General features: G+C 40.6%; 1 protein-coding gene across 2 annotated transcripts in view; it reads left to right on the forward strand.

The window, feature by feature from the left end:
* The window catches only part of HS3ST4 (heparan sulfate-glucosamine 3-sulfotransferase 4), a 404,483-nt gene that overhangs the window by 12,819 nt on the left and 366,316 nt on the right, over window positions 1-25,348 (forward strand). The gene's annotated exons all lie outside the window — the stretch shown is intronic.

Raw genomic sequence — 25,348 nt, forward strand, 5'->3', positions numbered from 1 at the left:
GAATTTTAAGAAGATACTTGGGGAATAGTTTTGGGCAAAGTTTGAGAAGGTGGCCTTACAGTGAAGCTCTTCAACTTCAGCATAGTGGACATTTGGGGTCAGGAAAGTCTTCGTGGTGGGGGGCTCTTCTGTGCCTTGTAGGATGTTCAGCAACCTCTCTGGCTTCTGCCTTCCCCAGATGCCGGTAGCTGACTCCTCACTCCTCATTTGAATAGCCAAAAACGCCTCCAAACATTGCCAGATGTCCCTGGGAAGCAAAATTGCCTGTGGTTGAGTGAGAACCCCTGCCTTAGAGGATTTTTCTCCTGCGTTATCAGAGCTGAGGCTCCACCCCGTTTACCTTCCAGCCAACAGTCAGGCAAAGAGGGCAAAGTCTAGGAAGCAGTTTTCTCTTCAGCAAGTAGCAGAAATGACCCTCATGACTTCCAGTCTCCTTCTGTTGGTGAGAATTCCAGTGCATGGCCAGATCCAACCGCAGAGGATTCTGGGGACCGTATGAATGTCTCTCTCTGTGCCCAGGAAGGAGGGGAGAATGAGTCTGGGGTCAGCTATCTGCCAAAGTAACTAACACAAGGATATGGTCGTACTAGACCTCTTTTTATTCTCTTCCATCAAGAAGGGAATCCAGTTGGAAGGATGAAATAAATTGAGTAGGCGTAATGTTTTTCGCAGTTGGAACACAGAACTATTTTAGGAGGTCACAGGAAATTTTAGAGGAACACATAAAATTTACCTGATTCTCTAATAGTGTATTTTGGTATTGAGAGTTTGGTGTCTTGTAAACGTCAGTCATAAGTATTACTCTTGCAGTCTATTTTTTTTTTTGCCATATAGATATACTCGCCTATATTGATTTTTTTTACATGAAAAATAATTTTCTTCAATATTTGTAAAGACTGTATCATTACTATAAGTGTGTTTGATGAGGTGGAGACATACATACATACACACATTTATGTTTGTATACATAGATAACTGTCTACCTATCTATCTAGGTATCTATCAATCTGCCTTGGTACCACGCACATCTCTTGCCCAGACTGTTGCAGTAGACTTCTATTCTTATTTCTGCTAACACTCTTGACCTCTGTAGTCTGCTCTTCACAATGATTAGAGTAGGTGATCCTTCTAGAACATAAAGCAGACCACATCACTCTCCTACTTCACATTTTCCAGTGGCTTTTTGTCAACGTAGAAAAAAATTTTAAGTCCCAATCATGATCTACAAAACCCTAAAGAATCTGACCCCTGCCCACCTCTTCAACCACATTCATTTGCCTTCTTGTCTTTGCTTCTCTGGCTGAACCACACTAACCTCCTTGTTGTACCCTGAGAAGCCAAACATGGCCCTGCCTCAGGGCCTTTGCACTTGTTGCTTCCTCCACTTCCTATAGTGCTGCTTTCTTAGAAAATTGCATGGTTTGCTCTTTCATTCATTTGAGCCTCTGCTCAACTGTCCCTCCTCAATATGACCTTTTCTTGTACTACCTGGACTCACTTTGTGTATTCCTAGTGGTAGGAGGTCCAGTCATTGGAAAATGCTGGTAAAAACAATGTTACCACCAGTAGTTGCTTAATTCCACAGTTATTCTGCTCTTACCCAGATTTCTGGTTTCTTAGTTTCCTGGTTCTTGATTCCACCATCCTGGAGGGAAAATCCAGTTCTGATCAAAATGACCATGACAGTGCTGGGGTCCATTTAAAAGATGTTTATTGTAACTCTTAGCTGTTCCTGCTATTTAAGTACACTGCCACTAGGTGGTGGTCATGTGACATAGGCTCGCTTCAAAGTACAGTGAGGCTTTTCCTGAAATAAAAGATATGAATGGTTTCAGGCTCCTTCCAGCTTGGGTTAATCCTGCATGTTTTGCCCCTGCAAAATTAGAGACTTTATAAAAGGTTCACTTTCAGTAAACAATAAACAGACATCAAAACAGATGTTTAGAGCCTGTTTAAAACAAACAAACTCAAATACATTTGGCTATCTTTTGTCTCTACCCACTTCTTAGCCAATTTTTAAAATTTGTGTTCAGATACAGAGAGTATATTGCCAGGTGGCATTTTTCTTTCCTTCTTAGCTATGAATGTCTGAATGTGGACAAACAAAGTGAACATACCATGTTTCCAAAAATATATATTAAGACATTTAATATTAGAAATTATTACTATAACATATATACCAGATATTAAATAGGTGTACTGCCTATTTAGACTCTGAAAATTGCATGGTGATTTCAGCCAACAAAAACCCCATGACCTTACCCAGAACCACCGATGTTCTTATTTAGAATAAAATATGAGTTTGTTCTATACTCACTGGTTCTCATTCATGTATGAATTGCTGTGTCGAGAGTCCCTTCTTTTAGTTTACTTTCAGCTGTTGACCTTGGTGCTCCTAGATTTCTTGGGATTATGTCTCTTTCCCTCTCCTCCACCAGGAGGAAGAAATTGTCCCCTATCATAATATGTGAGAGGACATTAAAAGGCAATCTTTCCCAGTGGTTTGAAGTGTAGCTGTGGAACTCTGTTGTCTAGGATTCTTATGGTTATAACACGCAGAAATTCCTGGTAAAATCTGAACCAAGCATGAACCAAAAAGGAGTTGAATGGCTTATATATTTAAGAAGTCGGGGGTGGGAATGGCTTAATTAGGGCTTAAACAGTGTCCGCAGATCTCTCATTTTTGGATTTTACTGCCTCTGAGGTGGTCGGCTGCTTTCTGAAAACCTGCCCCCTTGTGGATGGGAGTGGGCGCCAGCGCAGTCTTCTCACCCCAAATGCAGTAGGAAAAATGTGCCATCTTTGCCCCAGAAGTGTCTGCTGAAGTCTCATTGCCTCTTATGGGGTCACACACACATCCTGCAACCAGCTGTTGTTGCCAGAGCGGGTGTGAGGCTTGAGGTACTCGCCCCTCTGGAGCAGAGGCAGGATGCTTCTCCTGGGGGCACGGAGGATGAGATGCGGGCATTTTCCCAAAACAGAACCAGGATACGGTTATCAAAGAAGGGAAATGGATGCTGGTGCCAAAACCACAGATGTCTATTTTAAGACTCTTCTCTTCAGACATAATCTTTTGCTAAAGCACAACAGACTAAAACAGATACACCGAGAGTTCCGCTGACTTGTGTGGGGATGGAGGGCCTGGGTCCTCCTCTGTGTCTCTCCAGCACGTTGGGCACACCATGGCTCAAAACCTCCCTCTCCAGCTCACTGCTTGAAGATTCTTTTTTTTTTTTTTTTTTAATAATTTTTATTGGAGTATAGTTGATTTACAATGTTGTGTTAGTTTCAGGTGTACAGCAAAGTGAATCAGTTATACATATACATAGATCCACTCTTTTTAAAATTCTTTTCCCATATAGGCCATTACAGAGTACTGAGTAGAGTTCCCTGTGTTATACAGTTAAGTCCTTATTAGTTAACTATTTTATCTTCCTTAACACAGAAAGAAAGGAAGGAAGGGAAGAAGAGAGAGAGGGAGGGAAGACAAGACAGGCCACTTGTCCAGTCTTAGTACCTAAGATGCGTGACATCCTGCAAAAAATATCTAAAGTACCTGCCCCTCAGAAATCACTAATTATTTATTTAGACTATTTTCTATTTCCATCACTTCCTTAGCAACCCTTAGCAGCTGCCTGGGAAAATTTAAAGAGATTGTATATCTTACAAGAAAATTCTTCAAATAGGAAGGGAAATCGTTTCATCACATGAAGCGTTCCTGCCCAGATTCACTTCAAGTCAAGAGGGAGAAATGATTTGGCATTTCATCAGCCTTAATGGGACAACTAGATAGCCCAGAATTTCTAGAACAACCCTGATTCTCTGTCATTTTCCTCTTTGCAGCTAAGGTAAGGCTGATGATAGAATATTAAGTGTGATTTCATTTTTTATGCTTTTGTAAGACTTTTTATAAAAATAAATCTACATTTTGGGGAGTTTTTTGGGGTCAAGTCTAGTGTCTTGGTGTTTTGTTTAAAAATAGGTACCTTGTGGGCTTCCCTGGTGGCGCAGTGGTTGAGAGTCCGCCTGCCGATGCAGGGGACACGGGTTCGTGCCCCGGTCCGGGAAGATCCCACATGCCGCGGAGCGGCTGGGCCCGTGAGCCATGGCCGCTGAGCCTGCGCGTCCAGAGCCTGTGCTCCGCAACGGGAGAGGCCGCAACAGTGAGAGGCCCGCGTACCGCAAAAAAAAAAAAAAAAAAAAAGAGAAAAATAAGTACCTTGTGTTGTCTGGGGGATTCTCATTAGCACGCAGTGATGTTTCCCCCTTTGCCGAGGGTCCCTCCCCATCATTTCCCCCCAGAAGAAAGCCACAGGACTCTTCTCTTGAAGGGTTTACCTGCTGGAGGGAGGTAAAAGAGATGGAGGAACTAGGAACGGCCCTCCAGCCTCTGGCGGCTCATATATTTGAACCCTTGTTTTCAGAAAGTGCTTTTCCAGCTTTCTTATGATTTATTTTAAGAGTCTGAAGACCTCTTTCAAATTCTCTCTTGGTTCAGAAAAAGGCAAAATTTCAAAACGAACAGGTTAGGTGGGAAGTGAACTTGTGTGATTTCTCCTTTCTAGCAATTGTGCTTTTGCATATCATGCCTTCTGAATAACAACTGCTAACTTCCTTGATGCACTTATAGGATTAAAAGAAAACCCCAGTGCATACATGTCCCTCCTTTATCTTATTTAATCCTCCCAGCAGTCCCTGCTGAGCTAGGGTACCTGGTTTTAAGGTGAACACTAAGGCACAGAGAGGTGAAGAGTGCTTCCCAGAGATACACAGGTCCATAGGGATGCGACCGGGATTCCAACATAGGCATTTAGGGCGTGTTCTTTTAGCCACACAGCTGTAATGCTGAGGGAGTGTTCCATCCACAGTCCAGCTGTCTCTTGTTCCTGTCGGCAGACAGAGTGCTGATTCTCTGGAAACCACTTCTGCAGCCAAATTCCACATGTCCACATCTTAGAGAACAGCTCCCGTTGTCGCATTTCAAGGCTGCTTGGGAAATAAACCCACATCTCCTAATGCTGTGAAAGACTGTTGATAGTGTTTATCTACTGGAGTTTGGTTTAAAGGTCTCAGTACTTTGGATAACTTCAGAGAGAGGTATTGATTTTCCAAGCCCTGCTGTGAGCTGGCAGCTTCAGAGACCCAGTGACTCAGCTACCTCTTCTAGGGACAGCAGAGGTATGAGATTTGCCCTGGGCTGTATATTTTTTAAAAAGAAAGGGAAGGAAAGAAAAATCCTTCAGGCTTGGCTATTTCAAAGCCGTGTGAGGGAGGGAAAGCATCTCTTCACTGGCATCTTATTTAGGAATGCTTTCTACCTGCTGCCTTGGTTGTGGGATGTCTGCAGCGAGGGGCTGGTCGCAGGGGCTGTTTTGCTCAGGGAAATCCTGGTCACATTCTTGTTCCTTATGAAGAACGTTTAACCCCCCTCAGGCTGACAGCTGGCTTTGGGAAAGTGTTTCCATGAGCAGTACTTTGGCTGAAATTTTAGCAATCACATCACCCCTTGTTACAAAGCTCTGTGACATGCATACCACCGGCCTTTATAAAGTGCAGGGTGGCTGGTGTGCAGTAGAAGAGCTTCTGAATCCTGGCTCCTCCTTAAGCCCAGCTTTATTTCTTGTCCCCCTGACTACACGTTATGAACCATACCTATGGAATTTCCCTGTCCTGATGATGGACACCTGCTGTTCCTGGAGCTTTGCCCTTCTTCGAAGTTGGAAGGTACATTACAATGCCGCTGATTGAATGTTATTATTGAATAACGTTACTGCATGTTATTCCCACCAAGAGCTTTTATATGCACTCTCTCCCAAACAACAGACCTCCTGATTACCCCAGGACCACCTGTTCTTATACCCATTTTACACATGAGAAAACTAACGTAGGGAAAGTTAAATAACTTGCCAAAGGTCACCCTGATCCTAACATGAGTTGGTCTGAATCCCAGAGTTTCACTATCAAATTTTGTATTCTTGTCATTGTTGCACACCCCCGCCAAATTCATGTGTTGAAATCCTAACCCCTAAGACCTCAGAATATGACCGTATTTGGAGATGGGGTCTTTCAAGAGGTAATTAAAGCAAACTGGGGTCGTTAGGGTGAGCCCTAATCCAATAGGACTAGTGTCCTTTTAAGAAAAGGAGATCTGAGATACAGTAGGATTTCACTTAGATTATTATTTCAGTAAAGTCAATTAGAAAATACTGAAAGCATAAAAAATCCTAATCACCCAGAGATAACTATTACTAATAATTTAGTGTATGTTCTTTCATACAGTTTTCAATACTTATGAAGTATATATAAATCATTTTATTTCAGAAATGTGTATTTTTAAATATAATTCCCTCTTTTCACCTAAATGTATATCATGAATGTTTTCCGGTGTCTAAAATCTATTTCTGTAATATAATTTGAACATTTTTATGAGTATAAAAGTAATATAGACAGTGGGTCACCCCAGAGTTAGGGCCTGACCACACCCATATTACAGAAATATATTTCAGATAAGGAACGAAACAAAAGAGGTGACACAGTGCAACCATAGCCGTAGTAACAGCAACAAAGATGATAAGAAGGCAGGTTGGATATATCTTAATAAAGTTGGGATGGCAGAGTCCTTTTAAATCAAGATTTAAAAAAAATGACAACCCAGAATCCATAAAGGGAAAGATTGATGGATTTGCACATAGAAAATGTAAAATTCATGTATGGAAAAAGAATCACGAACACAGTGTATTAGTTTGCCAGGGCTGCCACAGCAAAATATGACACACTGGGGGGCTTAAACAGTAGCAGTGTATTTTCTCACAGCCCTGGAGCCTGGAAATCCAAGATCAAGGTGTTGGCAGTGTTGGTTTCTTCTCCGGCCTCTCTCTCTGACTTGCAGATGGCTGTCTTTTCTTCCCTGTGTCTTCACATGATCTTCCCGCTGTGTGTTTGTGCCCAGATCTCCTTTTCTTACAGGGACACTAGTCCTATTGGATTGGGGCCCACCCTAATGACCCCATTTTGCCTTAATTACCTCGTGAAAGACCCCATCTCCAAATACGGTCATATTCTGAGGTCCTAGGGGTTAGGATTTCAACACATGAATTTGGGGAGGGGGACACAATTCAGTCCTTAACACAGAGCAGAAGCCAAGTGAAGAGCCTAGAGGACGCACTTGGAAATATGAGTCTCAGGACCAAAATCCCCTCTCCCCTGTGAACTGCTTGCGTGCCCTGCCACCTCTGCTGTGCCTGTTCTTCCTGAGCTACTAGGACCCGGTGCCATCCCCACCCTCAGCCCATAGGTAGTCCTATCCTTGCTTTAGATATGTTACTGTTTTCAGTTGAGTTACACCAGGTCCTGAGGCTCAGAATCTCCTTCTTGGGAACTTTGCATGTCTCTGCTCTCATCCATTAAGAGATACAATTAAAGTTTAATTCTTAGAGGCCAATCTTGAAAAAAAAAACAAACACTTTATGATAACACGAGCTGGCTTTAGAAGAAAAAAACCACTAACATATAAATGAAAATACAGCCAAAGACTTTTCCTCTTTCCTTTTTTTCCATCCTGCTTCTTGCACTGTCATCCTCATTCCCAGAAAGGAGCCACTGCTCATAGTCGGCCTGTGTTTCCCTTTGAGTGATGTATACAGTGGAGGAAGAAGCGTTCACTGATATAGTCTGATGACACTGGTGAGGTGTCATTGATATTGCTAAGACTGCCACAGAACTGTAGTGAGTTAACAGTTATCCCATGCCAACTCACCATCTACTAGGCTAAGTGCTTACAGCACCCTATGAGGTAGTGCTGTTATTACCCCATTTTTCAGATAAGTGACCTCCGGCTTAGAGATGTTGAGTAACGTACTCATAGTCTCAGAGCTGGGAAACAATTAAGTGAGACCTTTTGGCTTCAGAGCCTGCATTTGCTATGGCTACTTACCATGAGAGCGTGGACACTTTTTTCATGACACTGTGTAGAGGCTGAGTTCACTGTTTCGTAATCTTGACATTGTGTTTCCCTGTAAGGTGGTATCATGATATACTTAACCTCTCTACTCTTCGTGAACATCTCTGTCATTTCCATCCTTTGCTTTTACAGACAAGGCTACAGAGGATACCCTTGTGCTCTTGAATGCATGTCTCCAGAGAAAATGGAAGGAGTATGCACTGTTAAAATTTTGATACACTTTGATATATTTTGATAAGCTGTCAGATGGTAATCTTATTTCTAAGTTCTTGGGAAAGACCTCCATGTCATCCCCAAGTAATGTTACAGATTTAGTACAACTCAGCCTGTTTTGTGCCCCAGGCACCTTGATAGAAGCTTTTAATAATAAGGATGGTGATTCCATGTACCATTTCCATGAGGTGAAAGAAAATAGGCAGTTTGAATATGGTTATCCTTCTCGGATGATCTTATATAGAGTTTAGTTTCTAGTATCAAAATAACAATGCCCCTTTCCCTTCTGCATGAAGGGGGACAGAGTAAATACTTCCTTTCTCTCTTTGAACTGCGGCAGAATCGTTCTTTCTCTATCAGACTTGAGAATTCACAGTGAGGCCAGAGATTCCTTTTTTAACTTTTCCCAAGCGAATTTAATTGGAGTGACAGGATTGATTTAGCTGTAAAGCAAGATTGGATTTCTGAGGTGGTGGTTAGCGACAGGTTGGGAAGGCCCTCAGTGCGTCAGGTAGGCAAAGCCACAGTCCTCCTGTAGGTGACCTGCCCTGGAGGGATTCTGCAGGCAAAGGACTGCCCCAGGGCACCCTGAGAAGTCCTGCCTGGCACCTGTAAGCATTTTGCATCATTCAGAGAGAAAAGATCAAGGCAGGCCAAAGTGAATGACAATGGGACGAACCTCTAAAGGCTTCTCTCTGGGCAAGCACACTTGCCCTGGAGCCCAGGACCCAGGGGTTTAGGAAGTTCACATATGGGATGATGGTGGTGGTTTTCTTTAAAATCCACCAAATGCATTTATGTGCCTGTTACTGTGACGGATGTGTTTCTGGGGAGGGTGCTTCTACAATCTCATTTGCCCATATCATCTTTTATGGAGGCACTCCTTGACATAAAACGTCCAATTTCCGTGTAAGAATTTTCCTTTCACTGTCTTGCTGTAAAAGAGGCTACTGTTCGTCTCTCAGTTTTCGTTGGGCGCGTGACAATCTGAAATAAAGACTATGTTTCCCGACCTTCCTCCTACTTGACGTGGCTTGACGAGGTTAAGTTCGGGCCAGTGGGATTTAAGAGCAGATTCTGGGTACGACTTCTGAGAAAGGCCCTTACAAGGATGCTCTTTGCTGTTGATGAGAATGCGAGTATGAGAATTGAAGTTCAACAGTAATTTGGTGCTCTGTGGAGAGAGCGTCATCTCGAGAATGAAGAAGCAGCAGGACAGAAGGAGCCCGATGGAAACCTCTGGGTAAGAGAGGGATCCCTTTCTGTGTTGCTTCCGCCGTACTATTTTGGGCTTTAGTTGTTCTCGGATAAACTTAATTGTAATGGATACATCTGCTTTCTGTGTTCTGGACGTTGTTTTAAGTGTAAAAAACCTACCTAAAAGGTAGGTCATCTTATGAATCCTTATTATTGTCCATATTTTACAGATGAGGAAATTGAAACGTAAAGAAGGGAAATTCTAAGTGATGTGTCCAAGGTGACACACCTTGTATTTCTATGGGCCCAAGACTTTATTTGTTTTTATTTTATTTTAAAAAAATATTTATTTATTTGGCTGTGCTCGTCTTAGTTGCGGCATGCAGGATCTTTAGTTGCAGCATGCGAACCCGTAGTTGCGACATGCGAGATTTAGTTCCCTGACCAGGGACCGAACCCGGGCCCCCTGCATTGGGAGTGTGGAGTCTTAGCCACTGGACCAGCAGGGAAGTCGCTATGGGCCCAAGATTTTAACCTGCTTGACTCCACAACTTGTACTTTTAATCTCTGTCCTTTCCAGAAATGATTCAGACATTTATTTCTCATTCCATATTGATTGCCTCCAAATGGGCCAGGCACTGTGCTTGGGGCTGGGGACAGAAAGGTAAGTAAAAGCAGTTGATTCTTGGCCTTGTGGCACTTGTCTTTCAATGGAGAAGAGCGATATAATCAGTCAATGTAAATAAAGTTAAAATGATGAGCAGAGTGAATACTGTGAAGGAACAGTATCCAGTGCTGTAAGAGACTAGAATGAAGGGGGTGCAGTTTGAACATCTAGCAAGAGTTGTAACCTATTAGAGGTTTGGAGAGTTGAGGAAACTCTCCTAAATAAGTGGCATTTGAGAAGAGATCTGAAGGTTGAGTAGGAGGTGAAAGTGAGAGCGAGAGCGAGAGAGAGAGAACGAGAGAGAGAGAGAGAGAATGTGTGTGTGTGTTGGGGAGGGTAGCAATCCAAGCAGAGGGAACAGGACATGTAAAGACCTCATGTCAGGAAGACGGCTGGCATGTTGGAAGAACTAAAGACCCACGGTGCTGAAACTCAGTAAGAGGGAGAGGCGTGGCTTAGAATGGAACTGGAGAGGAGATAGCTATGGGGAATTGCAGGACATGTTAAAGATGTGGGGTTTTATCCTCAGGGAGATGGAGGGCTGTCTAATGGTTTCAACAGACAGGGGACAGGGTCAGGTTCACACTTTGAAATGATCAGCCTGGTTGCTACGTAGGAAATGGACTGGGGAGATGAGAGTAAGTACCTGTAGGAGGTTCTTAAAATAGTCTAGGAGAGGTTTCTGATGGCTTAGACTAGGGAGATGGCAGTGAGGATGGAAAGAAGTGGATGATGTTGTGTTCTGGGCATTGTTTTAAGTGTAAAACACTTGGGAGGCAAAATTGAAAGGATATGGTGCTGGCTTGCCTTCGGGGGATGAGAGCGAGGGAAGTCTTCAGGAACTCCTGGGTTTCTGGCTTGTGTAAGTGGATGGGAGAAGGATGGCTTTACTTACCAAGACAGAGACCACAAGAAGAAGAGCTGGCTTGGAGTAGCTGCAGGACATCTACGCAGTTAACTTGCCCAGAAAACCCTGTGCTCTCTTTTGTTGAAGAACTGTTAATCCAGTCATCTGATTTTGGGTTAGATTTCCCTTCAGGAATACCCACCTCCCCTGGCTGTAACAGGCATTGGCTTAGTGACCAAGGTTTGCACAGTGAGATTCATTTTTGTGGGATGTTGGAGGTGAAGACAAAGGGGGCTTGCCTTTGGGGTCTTGGAGCAGGAAGGATGGAGTCCTACAGATGCTTCTACCTATGGAGATGTTTCCTCCCTATGGAGAAAGCTGGTGTGCAGTGAGAGAGAAAGGAGTTAGATGGAGATTAATAGAGATGAGAGATGGCAAGAGAGACCTTATTTTGTTGTTTAAATTCCTGAATTCATGCATGCCTGAGACCAGCTCTGTCTAAGAGCTTTCTGGTTCCTTGAGCCAATACATTTCCTTTAGTGCCCTAAGTCAGCTTGAGGTAGGTTTCTGATACCTTCATCAGGATGCCGATGAGTCAGGGAGGATAATAAGTTCAGTTTCAAAAATGTTGAATTTCAGATGGTTTTGAGACATATATATATATATGTTTATATATATTGTTTACATATATATTGTTTTGAGACTATATATATATATATTTGATATATATATATCAAATAGGTAGATGTATGTAGCTGAGCTTAGAGGAGAGGGCAGGGCCAGGAGATATAACTTCGGGACTGGTCAGTGATATAACTTGAAGCCATGGTCAGTGATGATTGTGAGCAAGTGTATGGTGGCAAGAGAGGAAGGCTTAGAATTAGGCTTTGAAATTGGGTGCAGAGTACGTAAAGGTGAGCTTGTAAAAGAGAAAAGTGTAGAGGACAATAAGAAAGCAGTTGTGAATAGTGCTGCTAAGAACATTGGGGTGCATGTATCTTTTTGAATTAGTGTTTTTGTTTTTTCTGGGTATATACCCAGGAGCAGAATTGCCGGATCATATGATAGTTCTATTTTTTAGTGTTTTGAGGACTTTCCATACTGTTTTGCATGGTGGCTGCACCAACTTACATTCCCACCAACATTGCACAGAGTTCCCTTTTTTCCACATCCTTGACAACAGTTGTTATTTGTAGACTTTTTGATGATAGCCATTCTGACAGGTGTGAGGTGATATCTCATTGTTGTTTTGATTCACAGTTCTCTCATAATTAGCGATATTGAGCATCTTTTCTTGTGCTTGGTAGCCATTTGTATGTCTTCTTTAGAAAAATGTCTATTCAGGTCTTCTGCCCATTTTTTTTTGATTGGGTTGTTTGGTTTTTTTTTACATTGAGCTGTATGAGCTGCTTGTATATTTTGGATATTAACCCCCTGACATTTGCTTATCATTTGCTAATATTTTCTTCCATTCTGTAAATCAATATTACTTCAATAAAAAAGAAAGCAACTCAGTTTTATGGCACTATGGATTTTCAAAAGGAAGGAGTGATCGACCACGTTGAATGTCACTAAGAGATTTTCTAAATTGAAGTCTGAAAAATACCCATTTGACTTAGAGAAAGCTTGAAAAAGAGTGGACTTCTTAAGATGTGTCATAGCGTTCTGAGAACTGAGAGGTGCCAGATCTAACATCAAAGATACCTGTAAAGGTTCAGAAAGATAGAAATGGGCCAGCATCGAGTTTTAGTTCTTGGGAACTGGGGGAGGCAGGTGTGAGGGAAATGAGTCTCTCGTTTAACAGACGTTTAAGGCATCCCATTCTTTGCTGTATGCCGGGAAGAAGGTAAACAACAAGACACTTTCATCCTTCTGGAACTCACAGTCTAGGTGGGAAGACAGGCAAGCAAATGCCAATCACAATTTAGGTTAATCAGTGCAGAATATGCCAGTCTGGATGCTTTTGGCTGTAAGCGAGAGAAAACCTAATGAACGGTGACTTAGCATATTTAGATCTCACTTAGCAAGAAATCCAGATGGGTGGTTCCAGGATAGAGTCAGCAGTTTACCAGGCTATGAAGGGTTCAAGCTGTTTACATCCTTCCATTCTGCCATGGTAGCCTGTTGGATTTTGAACCGTGGGTTGTTACCTCGTGATCTGAAGATGGCTGCTGCAGGCTTAGGTACTATATTCTTGCATGAGAGTATGCAAAGAAGGAAGGGAGGGAAAGTGACAAAAAGGCTTATTCTTCAGGCAGCTCTTGCCTCTCATTAGGGAGAAAATTCCTTCTAGAAGACCCTGGTATATTTCCTCTACACCCACTGGCCACAAATGGGTCCTATGCATTTATTCTAAAACATCTGTTCATTCAGTACTATCTGCCAGGCACTTTTGTAGATAAAACAAGGGAAGTGACACCTAGGCTGAGAAGTAGGGGACTTGTAGGGGTTAGCCATTTAAGCTAAGGGTCAGTGGTGAGGGAAGGGTGTTGGGCATAAGGAACAGAATATGTGAAGGCTTGGAGGAGAGAGATGTGATACATACACATGTGATGGTGAAATGACATGATTCTTCTCTTTAAACGTGACTTTAGTGTGGATTATTACAGAGAAGGGGTTAACTGCAGTCTAGCCATGCTGATCCCTGAGGCACACTCATATTCTGGATTGAGGGTTGCCTCGAAGGACTATCTTGTATGGGCTAACCTTAGTCTTTTTTGCTTTTCTTCCCCTGATAATACATGTCTGCATAGCAATGAGATACACTTCTTTCACCCAAAGCACTGTTTTTTTATTAATTAATTTATTTTTGCTGTGTTGGGTCTTCGTTTCTGTGCGAGGGCTTTCTCTAGTTGTGGCAGGCGGGGGCCACTCTTCATCGCGGTGCGCAGGCTCCAGACGCGCAGGCTCAGTAGTTGTGGCTCACGGGCCTAGCCGCTCCGCGGCATGTGGGATCCTCCCAGACCAGGGCTCGAACCCATGTCCCCTGCATTAGCAGGCAGATTCTCAACCACTGCACCACCAGGGAAGCCCCGCAAAGCAATATTTTTCACAAATCTCATCTAAATGAATTAGCATTCCCAGCTCACCTGACTCAGGTTACGGCAGGAACGAGTTCCTGTGCTCACACGTGGGCTGGTCTAGTTGACCGTGGCACTGAAAATCAAAGCTGGTCAGTGTATTTTTGTGCAGACAACCCTTGAGAGGCTGTTTCTGGCCATTTTCTCCTCCATGTTCACAGTGACATCTGTTGGATTATAGCTGGCATTCTCTGTAAAGTGTACATACTGCTCAGTGCAAGAGGAGAGTGGAAGAGACAGGCACGTCGTGAGATGAGGGGGTAAAAGCACTTTATATTTTTTACTTAGATGTTTGTCCTGGAGCCTCTTTTTATTTTTCTCTTTTTCTGCAAAAGTACTGGGTGGATTTGTTTTATGATTCAAATGCATATTTATACTGAGAGTTTTCCTTCTCTTGACAAGAAACATCAAGCTGGAAGGAAGGCATGGAAGACGTGGGGGAGCTTTTATAGGTCTCCTTGTTCTTTTGTGGCCAGATTTCCTTAATGCACTCAGTGTTCTTCAATGCTGAAGAAAGACCCTTTGTTGTCAGCAGTATGTTTTAGCAGTGGGAAACTCGAGTTTATTAGATAACTGTCAGGGAGACTCTACTGGGAGTGGGTTGACATAACCAGACTTTTTGGAGAATAAAACGAACCAGCCAACTCCACCCTAACATTAGCCTGCTACCTTCGGCACCCTACAATGCAAATTGTTTTCATTAAAACTTGCAGACCTCTATCGGATCTTGGAAGGTACAAAACCCAGGACATAAGGGCACTTCCTCCTTCATGTCTCTGAGACTCCATGAGGAGGGTTATCTGGTCTACCAAGGTACCAGGTGACTGATATATGTTCTCACTTGCCATCCCTTTATTAAAACCATTTTATTTGTTTACGTCCAACACACAATGTGCCCAAAGAACCCCTCATGTTCCTTTTCTTTTGTTTCATTTGCTTTGCTTTTCAGCTAGTGAGGAATAAAGCTGGCCTTGTGGGAAATTACCTTCGTCTCTCAGACAACACCCAGCAAGGGCATACAGTGACTTGGGGAAGGTCACAGTATTTTAACAAAGCTATTTCAAGTGGTTTGGGGAGAAAGAATAAGATACCATCTGCCAAATGTTTAGAGTGCTTCGGAAATAGGGGGCACTAGGGTAACATGGGCTTTGGAGCCAACTGCTTGGCTATGAGTATGGGCTGCGGGACCTGCTGGTTGTGTGGCCTTGAATGAGTTACTAAACTGATCTGTGACTCAGTTTCCTCATCTTTAAAATGGAGATATTAATAGTATGTACTTTATAGGTTAGTTACAAGGATTAAATGAGATACACATGCAAAGCTCTGGAAAATAAATACTAATAAAGCAAAGCAAATAATGTGGAGATCTTTTAAAATGAGAAGTCAGTTATCTATCAGTATAGACAAATTAATCCATGTGCCTTTGGTATACCAGTTGTTCTCCTTAAGCATCTATGTTTCTTTCCTCAAATCCTTATTGGATTCCACTAAAAAATCAAGCAACTGTATTTATCTAATATTGGATAATTACTTTATAACTGTCTGCTCTCCCCAGTGCTTTGCAAGATGCTAGGGATACACAAATAAATCAGAAGATTTGAAAAAAGTGATATAAATTTGACCAATATACTCTTTGGAAATCATATGTGATCAACCTTAGTTTGGCTCCAAATTTTCACAGTAGCATCCAAAAGGATGGGTTTGTCCATCTGTCTAACAGTTTTGTACCTTTTATTCCCAAAATATAACTGGTGAGGTTCAAATGCTTTTCTCCTTCAGCCTAGAAGTGATTTTACTCTTCCTGAGTTAGCACACTCTTTTCCCAATATTCTTCGTGTCTTGTTATTTATGTTTCGTCTGAGTGGCAATAAGAAGGGTGGTTCTAAGTCTTATCACCAATCATTTCCATCAGCAAGCATTCTCTTCCAAGCCACCTAAACCTCTACATCACCTACTTAAATAGAAATCCAGGAGTTGCCATTGTCTCCCCCAACAGAATATAAACATTTTGAGGACAGGGTCCCATCTCTACTTGAGAAAGATTTGGAAAGTGAAGAAATGGAATTCATACAGAAAAGCTGCCGTTTCCTTGTTTAACACTGAGTAATTTCATTAGTTACGTGCCTCACTGGGGCGCCACTGAGGTGAAGCAGAAGATTACCATCACTAATGATTATGCTTCCATAGTAAAGCCTCTTCCTCAGAAAAAAAAAAAAAAATGTAACGATGTTTTCCGAACAGTGAAGTGATCGCCTGAACCTGAATTAGCACTGACTCATCAAATCCCTCATCCGGTTTGAAAAGAGGTCAGGTCATTGGCCACTTCATTAACTCATTATGAATTAAAAAAGGGTTTATTGAGTTCCTGGGCACTTTAAAATTTAATAACTTCAGGACGATATTTGCTGGCTGAAACCTCTAGTCATAAAATGAAAGCTTTGTCCAATTTTTTTGCTGCTCTGTATTAAAGACAAGCTTTATTTCTCTCTCTCTTTTTTTTAACATATCAGATATTTTTGGTACTTTCTTTTCTTTTCACTTTTCCCTTCCATTATTTCTGTTCCTTCCCTCCCTCCTTTCCTTCCTTCCTTCCTTCCTTCTTTCCTTCCTTCTTTCCTTCCCTCCCTCCTTTCCTACCTTCCTTCCTCCTTTCCTTCCTTCCTTCCTTCCTTCCTTCCTTCCTTGCAGTTCTGAACTACTACTATTTTACGTTTCCTGTGCGCCTTCTTGTAGGACCATATGCTGCTTGTCCCAATGTGTTGGTATGCAACATTTCTGAAAGAAGATTTTTCATAGGAGGATGTCAGAGGATGGAATGATTGCCTGGTCACCTCATTCATTTATTGTCACCCTTGACTCATTTTTGGAGCATCTTAAAATACTTTACATACTTATCAAAACTATATTTGAAAATACCCTCTGTTTTTTTCTGCTTATTAACATAATAAGCAGAAATTATAGGAAATTTAGAAAAATACCAGAAGCATGTAGGGAAAATAGAGAAGAATTACCTTCACCCATAATACTACTATCCAGAGAATGTTTCTTTTCTGTGCACGTATACACATACATATTTGATTGTTGGTATTATCTCAAATTTGGGATTATATTATATAATTTTTAACCTGTTTTCCCCCACTTAAATGTAGAATGTTGACATATTTCCATACTAGTGAATATTCTGTTGCCACAGTGGTTTTCAATTTTTTTTTTTTTTTTTTACTATATCCTAAAGTAAGAAGTACATTTTATATACTGACCCAGAATAAACACACATGCATTTAAATAAAGTTTCATGAAACCATACTGACACTTACTTTGTGTGATGCACTCTGATATTCTTCTATTTAAAAAGCTGTCCATGGCCCACAAAAACTGGTTTCATGACTTATTAATGATTTGTGACCCACAGCTTGCAAACTACTCCTTTAACACATGAATTTTATTCACTGTGTAGTTTTCATTGTATGGCATGAATACATTATAATGTATTTAACTGATACCCTACGGGTGGACATTTACATTGCTTCCAGTGTTCCTCTGGTCCTAAAACATTGCAGTGAACAAATGGGTACAGAAAACACACACAGACACACACACAGACACACACACACACACAGTTTCTTAGGATGAATCCCAGGGCATACATGGTCATATAATTACTGGGTCAAAAGGTGAGCGGTGAGCATGATTTTAAAGCTTTTGGTACACATTGCTGAATTTCCCTCCAGGAAGCTTATATAAATATTTACACTCTTGCTTGCTGTGTCTGGGGATGCCCAGTCCTCCCCGCCCTCACACGTTAAAACTACATTCTTTGAGTTACCTTAGAATCTCTGTCACAGATGAAATTCACAGCAGCATTCAACAGGGAGGGGAGAAATGTTTCTGGCAGTGATGGAAGTCTGCTCTGTGACTGAAGTTTGCTATTGTGTCTAAATTGTATTATGTTAATGTCGCATGCAGTGTGCTTTGCAGGTGAGGTTTAGCATTTCTATTTCTCTTGTACACCGCCAAGAAGAAGTGCTTATTTTAAACATTGCACAGTGCTCTTTAGATCCTGTGGATCTTTCCAGTGTCCCTGGCCATGGACCCTCTGATTCTCTCGGAAAGAGTGTAGATGCAGTAACCATGCATTGTGCAATTTTCCGGACAGATTTTGTTTCAGATGTCCCTGCTCTCTGTTGGTCCAGTTTATGTCTTAGTTGTTGTCCTTACTTTTGAGTTGGATCATAGCATCTCTGGAAGAACAGGTATATGCCCGTGTTGAGAACAACACTGCTCCGTGTTCAGTTTGGAGAAATCTTAATTGTCCAGCAAAAAGGTGTGTACGAGTTGTTTTATTTTTAATGGCAAAAGATTGGAAGCCACCTAAGTGTACCTCAGTACAAGACTGGTTGTGTAAGTTATGGCTTACCCACAGAAGGAATACAATGCAGTTGTTTAAAAGAATTGGACAGCGCTGTGCATATAGCTGTGGAAAAAACTCTAAGATCTGTTGTTGATGAGAAAAAACAGGCTGCAGAGAGGCGTCTAGTATAAATCCTTGACAGCGTGCATGTCTCTTTTTCTAAAATCCTCTGAGTGTATTACTTCAATTAAAATAGATAATGGAAAAAAGTAAAGATTAGCAAGTGTCTAAGGCATTTTAGAAAAATACCCATCAGAAAACACCTCAGCTGTCTTACATTGATACTGTGTTGTTTCTGATTGAGAGTTTTTTTAAAAATTTAATTTTTTTGAAGTCTAGTTGATTTACAATGTTGTGTTAAATTCTCCTGTACAGCAGAGTGATTCAGTTATACACATATATACATTCTTTTTCACACTCTTTTCCATTATGGTTTATCACAGGATATTGAATATGGTTCCCTGTGCTATACAGTAGGTCCTTGTTGGTTATCCATTCTATATATAATAGTTTGCACCTACTAATCCCAAACTCCCAATCCATCCCTTCCCCCTCCCTGGATTGAGAATTTTGAGCTGAGGGTGGAGGAGATCCCCTGGGGATCGAATAGACACTTGGAAAGAATTTACTCCACTTCCCAGAATGCCTGTACACTGCCACCCCATTTACACCCAGGGAGAACCCGTATCATTCAATCATACTTAATCCATTTAGAGGGAGCCTCTTCAAAGCTGAATTATGCCAGTTGGTAAACCTCATGACTAGAATTGTGATTGGCTTCTGGGCTTGCTGATCATTCAAGTGTTTTTATGGAAGACTTGTAACTGGCAAAAAACACGTGCGCACCCAGCTGCCCGTGCACCCATTTTAATTAATTAATTAAATTTTTTATACAGCAGGTTCTTATTAGTTATCCATTTTATACATATTAGGGTATATCTGTCAATCCCAATCTCCCAATTCATCACAGCACCACCACCACCCTCCGTCCCTTTCGCCTCTTGGTGTCCATACGTTTGTTCTCTACATCTGTGTCTCAATTTCTGCCCTGCATACCGGTTCATCTGTGCCATTTTTCTGGGTTCCACATGTATGCGTTAATATACGATATTTGTTTTCTTCTTTCTGAGTTACTTCACTGTGTATGAAATTCATCCACGTCTCTACAGATGACCCAATTTCATTCCTTTTTATGGCTGAGTAATGTTCCATTGTATATATGTATCACATCTTCTTTATCCATTCGTCTGTCGATGGGCATTTAGGTTGCTTCCATGACCTGGCTATTGTAAATAGTGCTGCAATGAACATTGGGGTGCACGTGTCTTTTTGAATTATGGTTTTCTTTGGTATATGCCCAGTAGTGGGATTGCTGGGTCATATGGTAATTCTATTTTTAGTTTCTTAAGGAACCTCCAAACTGTTCTCCATAGTGGCTGTATCAATTTACATTCCCACCAACAGTGCAAGAGGGGTCCCTTTTCTCCACACCCTCTCCAGCATTTGTTGTTGGTAGATTTTCTGATGATGCCCATTCTAACTGGTGTGAGGTGATACCTCATTGTAGTTTTGATTTGCATTTCTCTAATAATTAGTGATGTTGAGCAGCTTTTCATGTGTTTCTTGGCCATCTGTATGTCTTCTTTGGAGAAATGTCTATTTAGGTCTTCTGCCCATTATTGGACTGGGTTGTTTGTTTCTTTAATATTGACCTGCATGAGCTGTTTATATATTTTGGAGATTAATCCTTTGTCCGTTGATTTGTTTGTAAATATTTTCTCCCATTCTGAGGGCTGTCTTTCGTATTGTTTATGGTTTCCTTTGCTGTGCAAAAGCTTTGAAGTTTCATTAGGTCCCATTTGTTTATTTTTGTTTTTATTTCCATTACTCTAGGAGGTGGATAATAAAAGATCTTGCTGTGATTTATGTCAAAGAGTGTTCTTCCTATGTTTTCCTCTAAGAGTTTTATAGTGTCTGGTCTTAACATTTAGGTCTCTAATCCATTTTGAGTTTATTTTTGTGTATGGTGTTAGGGAGTGTTCTAATTTCATTCTTTTACATGTAGCTCTCCAGTTTTCCCAGCACCACTTATTGAAGAGACTGTCTTTTCTCCATTGTATATCCTTGCCTCCTCTGTCATAGATTAGTTGACCATAGGTGCATGGGTTTATCTCTGGGCTTTCTATCTTGTTCCATTGATCTATGTTTCTGTTTTTGTGCCAGTACTATATTGTCTTGATTACTGTAGCTTTGTAATATAGTCTGAAGTCAGGGAGTCTGATTCCTCCAGCTCTGTTTTTTTCCCTCAAGACTGCTTTGGCTATTCGGCGTCTTTTGTGTCTCCATACAAATTTTGAGATGATTTGTTCTAGTTTCGTAAAAAATGCCATTGGTAATTTGATAGGGATTGCATTGAATCTGTCGATTGCTTTGGGTAGTATAGTCATTTTTACAATATTGATTCTTCCAATCCAAGAACATGGTATATCTCTCCATCTGTTGATATCATCTTTAATTTCTTTCATCAGTGTCTTATAGTTTTCTGCATGCAGGTCTTTTGTCTCCCTAGGTAGATTTATTCCTAGGTATTTTATTCTTTTTGTTGCAGTGGTAAATGGGAGTGTTTCCTTAATTTCTCTTTCAGATTTTTCATCATTAGTGTGTAGGAATGCAACAGGTTTCTGTGCATTAATTTTGTATCCTGCAACTTTACCAAATTCATTGATTAGCTGTAGTAGTTTTCTGGTGGCATCTTTCGGATTCTCTATGTATAGTATCATGTCATCTGCAAACAGTCACAGTTTTCTTTCTTCTTTTCCAATTTGTATTCCTTTTATTTCTTTTTCTTCTTTGATTCCCGTGTCCAGGACTTCCAAAACTATGTTGAATAATAGTGGTGAGAGTGGACATCCTTGTCTTCTTCCTGATCTTAGAGGAAATGCTTTCAGTTTTTCACCATTGAGAATGATGTTGGCTGTGGGTTTGTTGTATATGACCTTTATTATGTTGAGTTAGGTTCCATCTGTGCCATCCTTGTGGAGAGTTTTTATCATAAATGGGTGTTGAATTTTGTCAAAAGCTTTTTCTGCATCTATTGAGATGATCATATGGTTTTTATTCTTCAATTTGTTAATGTGGTGTATCACGTTGATTGATTTGCATATATTGAAGAATCCTTGCATCCCTGGGATAAATCCTACTTGATCATGGTGTATGATCCTTTTAATGTGCTGTTGGATTCTCTTTCCTAGTATTTTGTTGAGGATTTTTGCATCTATATTCTTCGGTGATATTGGTCTGTAATTTTCTTTTTTTGTAGTATCTTTGTCTGGTTTTGGTATCAGGGTGATGATGGCCTCATAGAATGAGTTTGGGAGTGTTCCTTCCTCTGCAATGTTTTGGAAGAGTTTGAGAAGGATGAGTGTGAGCTCATTTCTAAATGTTTGATAGAATTCACCTGTGAAGCCATCTGATCCGTGACTTTTGTTTGTTGGAAGATTTTTAATCACAGTTTTAATTTCATTACTTGTGATTAGTCTGTTCATATTTTCTATTTCTTCCTGGTTCACTCTTGGGAGGTCATACCCTTCTAAGAATTTGTCCATTTCTTCCAGGTTGTCCACTTTATTGGCATAGAGTTGCTTGTAGTAGTTTCTTAGGATGCTTTGTATTTCTGCAGTGCCTGTTGTAACTTCCCCTTTTCATCTCTAATTTTATTGATTTGAGTCCTCTCCCTCTTCTTGATGAGTCTGACTAATGGTTTATCAATTTTGTTTATCTTCTCAAAGAACCAGCTTTTAGTTTTATTGATCTTTGCTATTGTTTTCTTTGTTTTTATTTCATTTATTTCTGCTCTGATCTTTATGATTTCTTTCCTTCTGCTAACTTTGGGTTTTGTTTGTTCTTCTTTCTCTAGTTCCTTTAGGTGTAAGGTTAGATTGTTTATTTGAGATTTTTCTTGTTTCTTGAGTTAGGCTTGTATTGCTATGAACTTCCCTCTTAGAACTGCTTTTGCTGCATCCCATAGGTTTTGGATCATTGTGTTTACATTGTCATTTGTCTCTAGGTATGTTTTGATTTCCTCTTTGATTTCTTCAGTGATTGCTTGGTTATTTAGTAACGTATTGTGTAGCCTCAGTGTGTTTGTGTTTTTTACATTTTTTTCCCTGTAATTGATTTCTAATCTCATAGCATTGTGGTCAGAAAAGATGCTTGATATAATTTCAATTTTCTTAAATTTACTGAGGCTTGATTTGTGACCCAAGATGTGCTCTATCCTGGAGAATGTTTCGTGCACACTTGAGAAGAAAGTGTAATCTGCTGGTTTTGGATGGAATGTCCTATAAATACCGATTAAATCTATCTGGTCTTTTGTGTCATTTAAAACTTGTGTTTCCTTAGTAATTTTTTGTTTGTATGATCTGTTCATTTGTGTCAGTGAGGTGTTAAGGTCCCCCACTATTGTTGTATTACTGTTGATTTCCTCTTTTATAGCTGTTACCATTTGCCTTATATATTGAGGTGCTCCTACGTTGGGAGCATATATATTTATAATTGTTAATCTTCTTCTTGGATTGATCCGTTGAACATTATGTAGTGTCCTTCCGTGTCTTTTATAATATTCTTTATTTTAAAGTCTATTTTATCTGATATGAGTATTGCTACTCCAGCTTTCTTTTGATTTCCATTTCCATGGAATATCTTCTTCCATCCCCTCACTTTCAGTCTCTATGTTTCCCTAGGTCTGAAGTGGATCTCTTGTAGACAGCATATATATGGGTATTGTTTTTGTATCCATTCAGCGAGCCTGTGTCTTTTGATTGGAGCATTTAATCCATTCATGTTTAAGGTAATTATCGATATGTATGTTCTGTTACCATTTTCTTAATTGTTTGGTGTTTGTTTTTGTAGGTCCTTTTCTTCTCTTGTGTTTCTTCTCTAAGAACACTTAGAGAAGTTCCTTTAGCGTTTGTTGTAGAGATGGTTTGGTGGTGCTGAATTCTCTTAGCTTTTGCTTGTCTGTAAAGCTTTTGATTTCTCCATCGAATCCAAATGAGATTCTTGCCGGGTAGAGTAATCTTGGTTGTAGGTTCTTCCCTTTCATCACTTTAAGTATGTCATGCCACTCCCTCTGGCTTGTAGAGTTTCTGCTGAGAAATCAGCTGTTAACCTTATGGGAGTTCCCTTGTATGTTATTTGTCGTTTTTCCCTTGCTGCTTTCAGTAATTTTTCTTTGTCTTTAATTTTTGCCAATTTGATTACTATGTGTCTCGGCGTGTTTCTCCTTGGGTTTATCCTGTATGGGACTCTCTGTGCTTCCTGGACTTGGGTGGCTATTTCCTTTCCCATGTTGGGGACGTTTTCGACTATAATCTCTTCAAATATTTTCTCTGGTCCTTTCTCTCTCTCTTCTTCTGGTACCCCTATAATGTGAATGTTGTTACGTTTAATGTTGTCCCAGAGGTCTCTTAGGCTGTCTTCATTTCTTTTCATTCTTTTTTCTTTATTCTGTTCTGTAGCAGTGAATTCCACCATTCCATCTTGCAGGTCACTTATCCATTCTTCTGCCTCAGTTATTCTGCTATTGATTCCTTCTAGTGTATTTTTCGTTTCAGTTATTGTATTGTTCATCTCTGTTTGCTTGTTCTTTAATTTTTCTAGGTCTTTGTTAAACATTTCTTGCATCTTCTCGATCTTTGCCTCCATTGTTTTTCCGAGGTCCTGGATCATCTTCATTATCATTATTCTGAATTCTTTTTCTGGAAGGTTGCCTATCTCCACTTCATTTAGTTGTTTTTCTGGTGTTTTATCTTGTTGCTTCATCTGATACGTAGTCCTCTGCCTTTTCATCTTGTGTATCTTTCTGTGAATGTGGTTTTTGTTCCACAGGCTGCAGGATTGTAGTTCTTGCTTCTGCTGTCTGCCCTCTGGTCCACATACTTTACTATGATAAAGTCAGTATATCTGATTTCAGCATTACAGACGTCATGGAAACAATGGGGTGAGCTTGAAGAGAGGAGGTTTGGCTCCATGTGGAGACCCTGGGAATGTGCATTATACACTTCACATCACTTATCACCTGAATTAACTACTCATCTGTTTTGATTAGATTTTCAGTAGATTTATATTCAGGCTCCAATCACAGGATTGCCATATCCTAGCTCTGTGACCTTGGACTAATTGCTTGACTTCTCGGAACTTTATTTTTTCATTGAAAAAGTGAAAAGTATAATACCTTTGTCATAGGGCTGTTGATTGGGTTAAAGGAGGTAAATTATATCAAGTGCCTAGCCTGATGGCCACCCTTTGGTGGATCCTGGTTAACTGAAAGCTGTTTCTTGTTATTAGGAAGGTGTCAGAGGGCATTAAGAACCTATCTGGTCTGCGCAGGGTCAGGAGGGTCATAGCAACAACACCTTCAGGAATAAGGACTCAGAGACTCAGTGGGGAAGTGGCTGTACAAGCCAAGATTCCAGGAGAATCTCCAGTGTTTGTTTCTTTGTGTCTTCTGTTTCTCAGTATTGATAACTAGTAAACCCTTAAGAAGTTTTAATCCTATGGGTTTTGAGGGGGCATGATGGAAGAGTCTGGAGAGATGGGGCCCCACTGAGCAGCCGGGCTGGGAGCAGCAAACCAAGGAATTAAGTAGGGAAATTAGGAGTTTTCTCCTGGGATCTTTTCCTGAAAAAGAAATGGGACACAGAGAAAGACAACTATTATATGATATCACATATATGTGGCATCTAAAATATAATACAAATGAACTTATTTACAAAACAAAAACGGACTCACAGACATAGAAAACAAAGGGGAAAGGGGGAAGGGATAAATAAGGAGTATGGGATTAACAGATATGTACTACTATATATTAAAGTAGATAACAACAAAGATTTACTGTATAGCACAGGGAACTATATCCAATATCTTGTATTAACCTATAATGGAAAATAACCTGAATCAATCAAACACTCTG

This window comes from Monodon monoceros, unplaced genomic scaffold (genome assembly GCF_005190385.1).
Source record: "Monodon monoceros isolate NGI ecotype Baffin Bay Population unplaced genomic scaffold, NGI_Narwhal_1 Super_Scaffold_13, whole genome shotgun sequence".
Lineage (NCBI taxonomy): Eukaryota > Metazoa > Chordata > Mammalia > Artiodactyla > Monodontidae > Monodon > Monodon monoceros.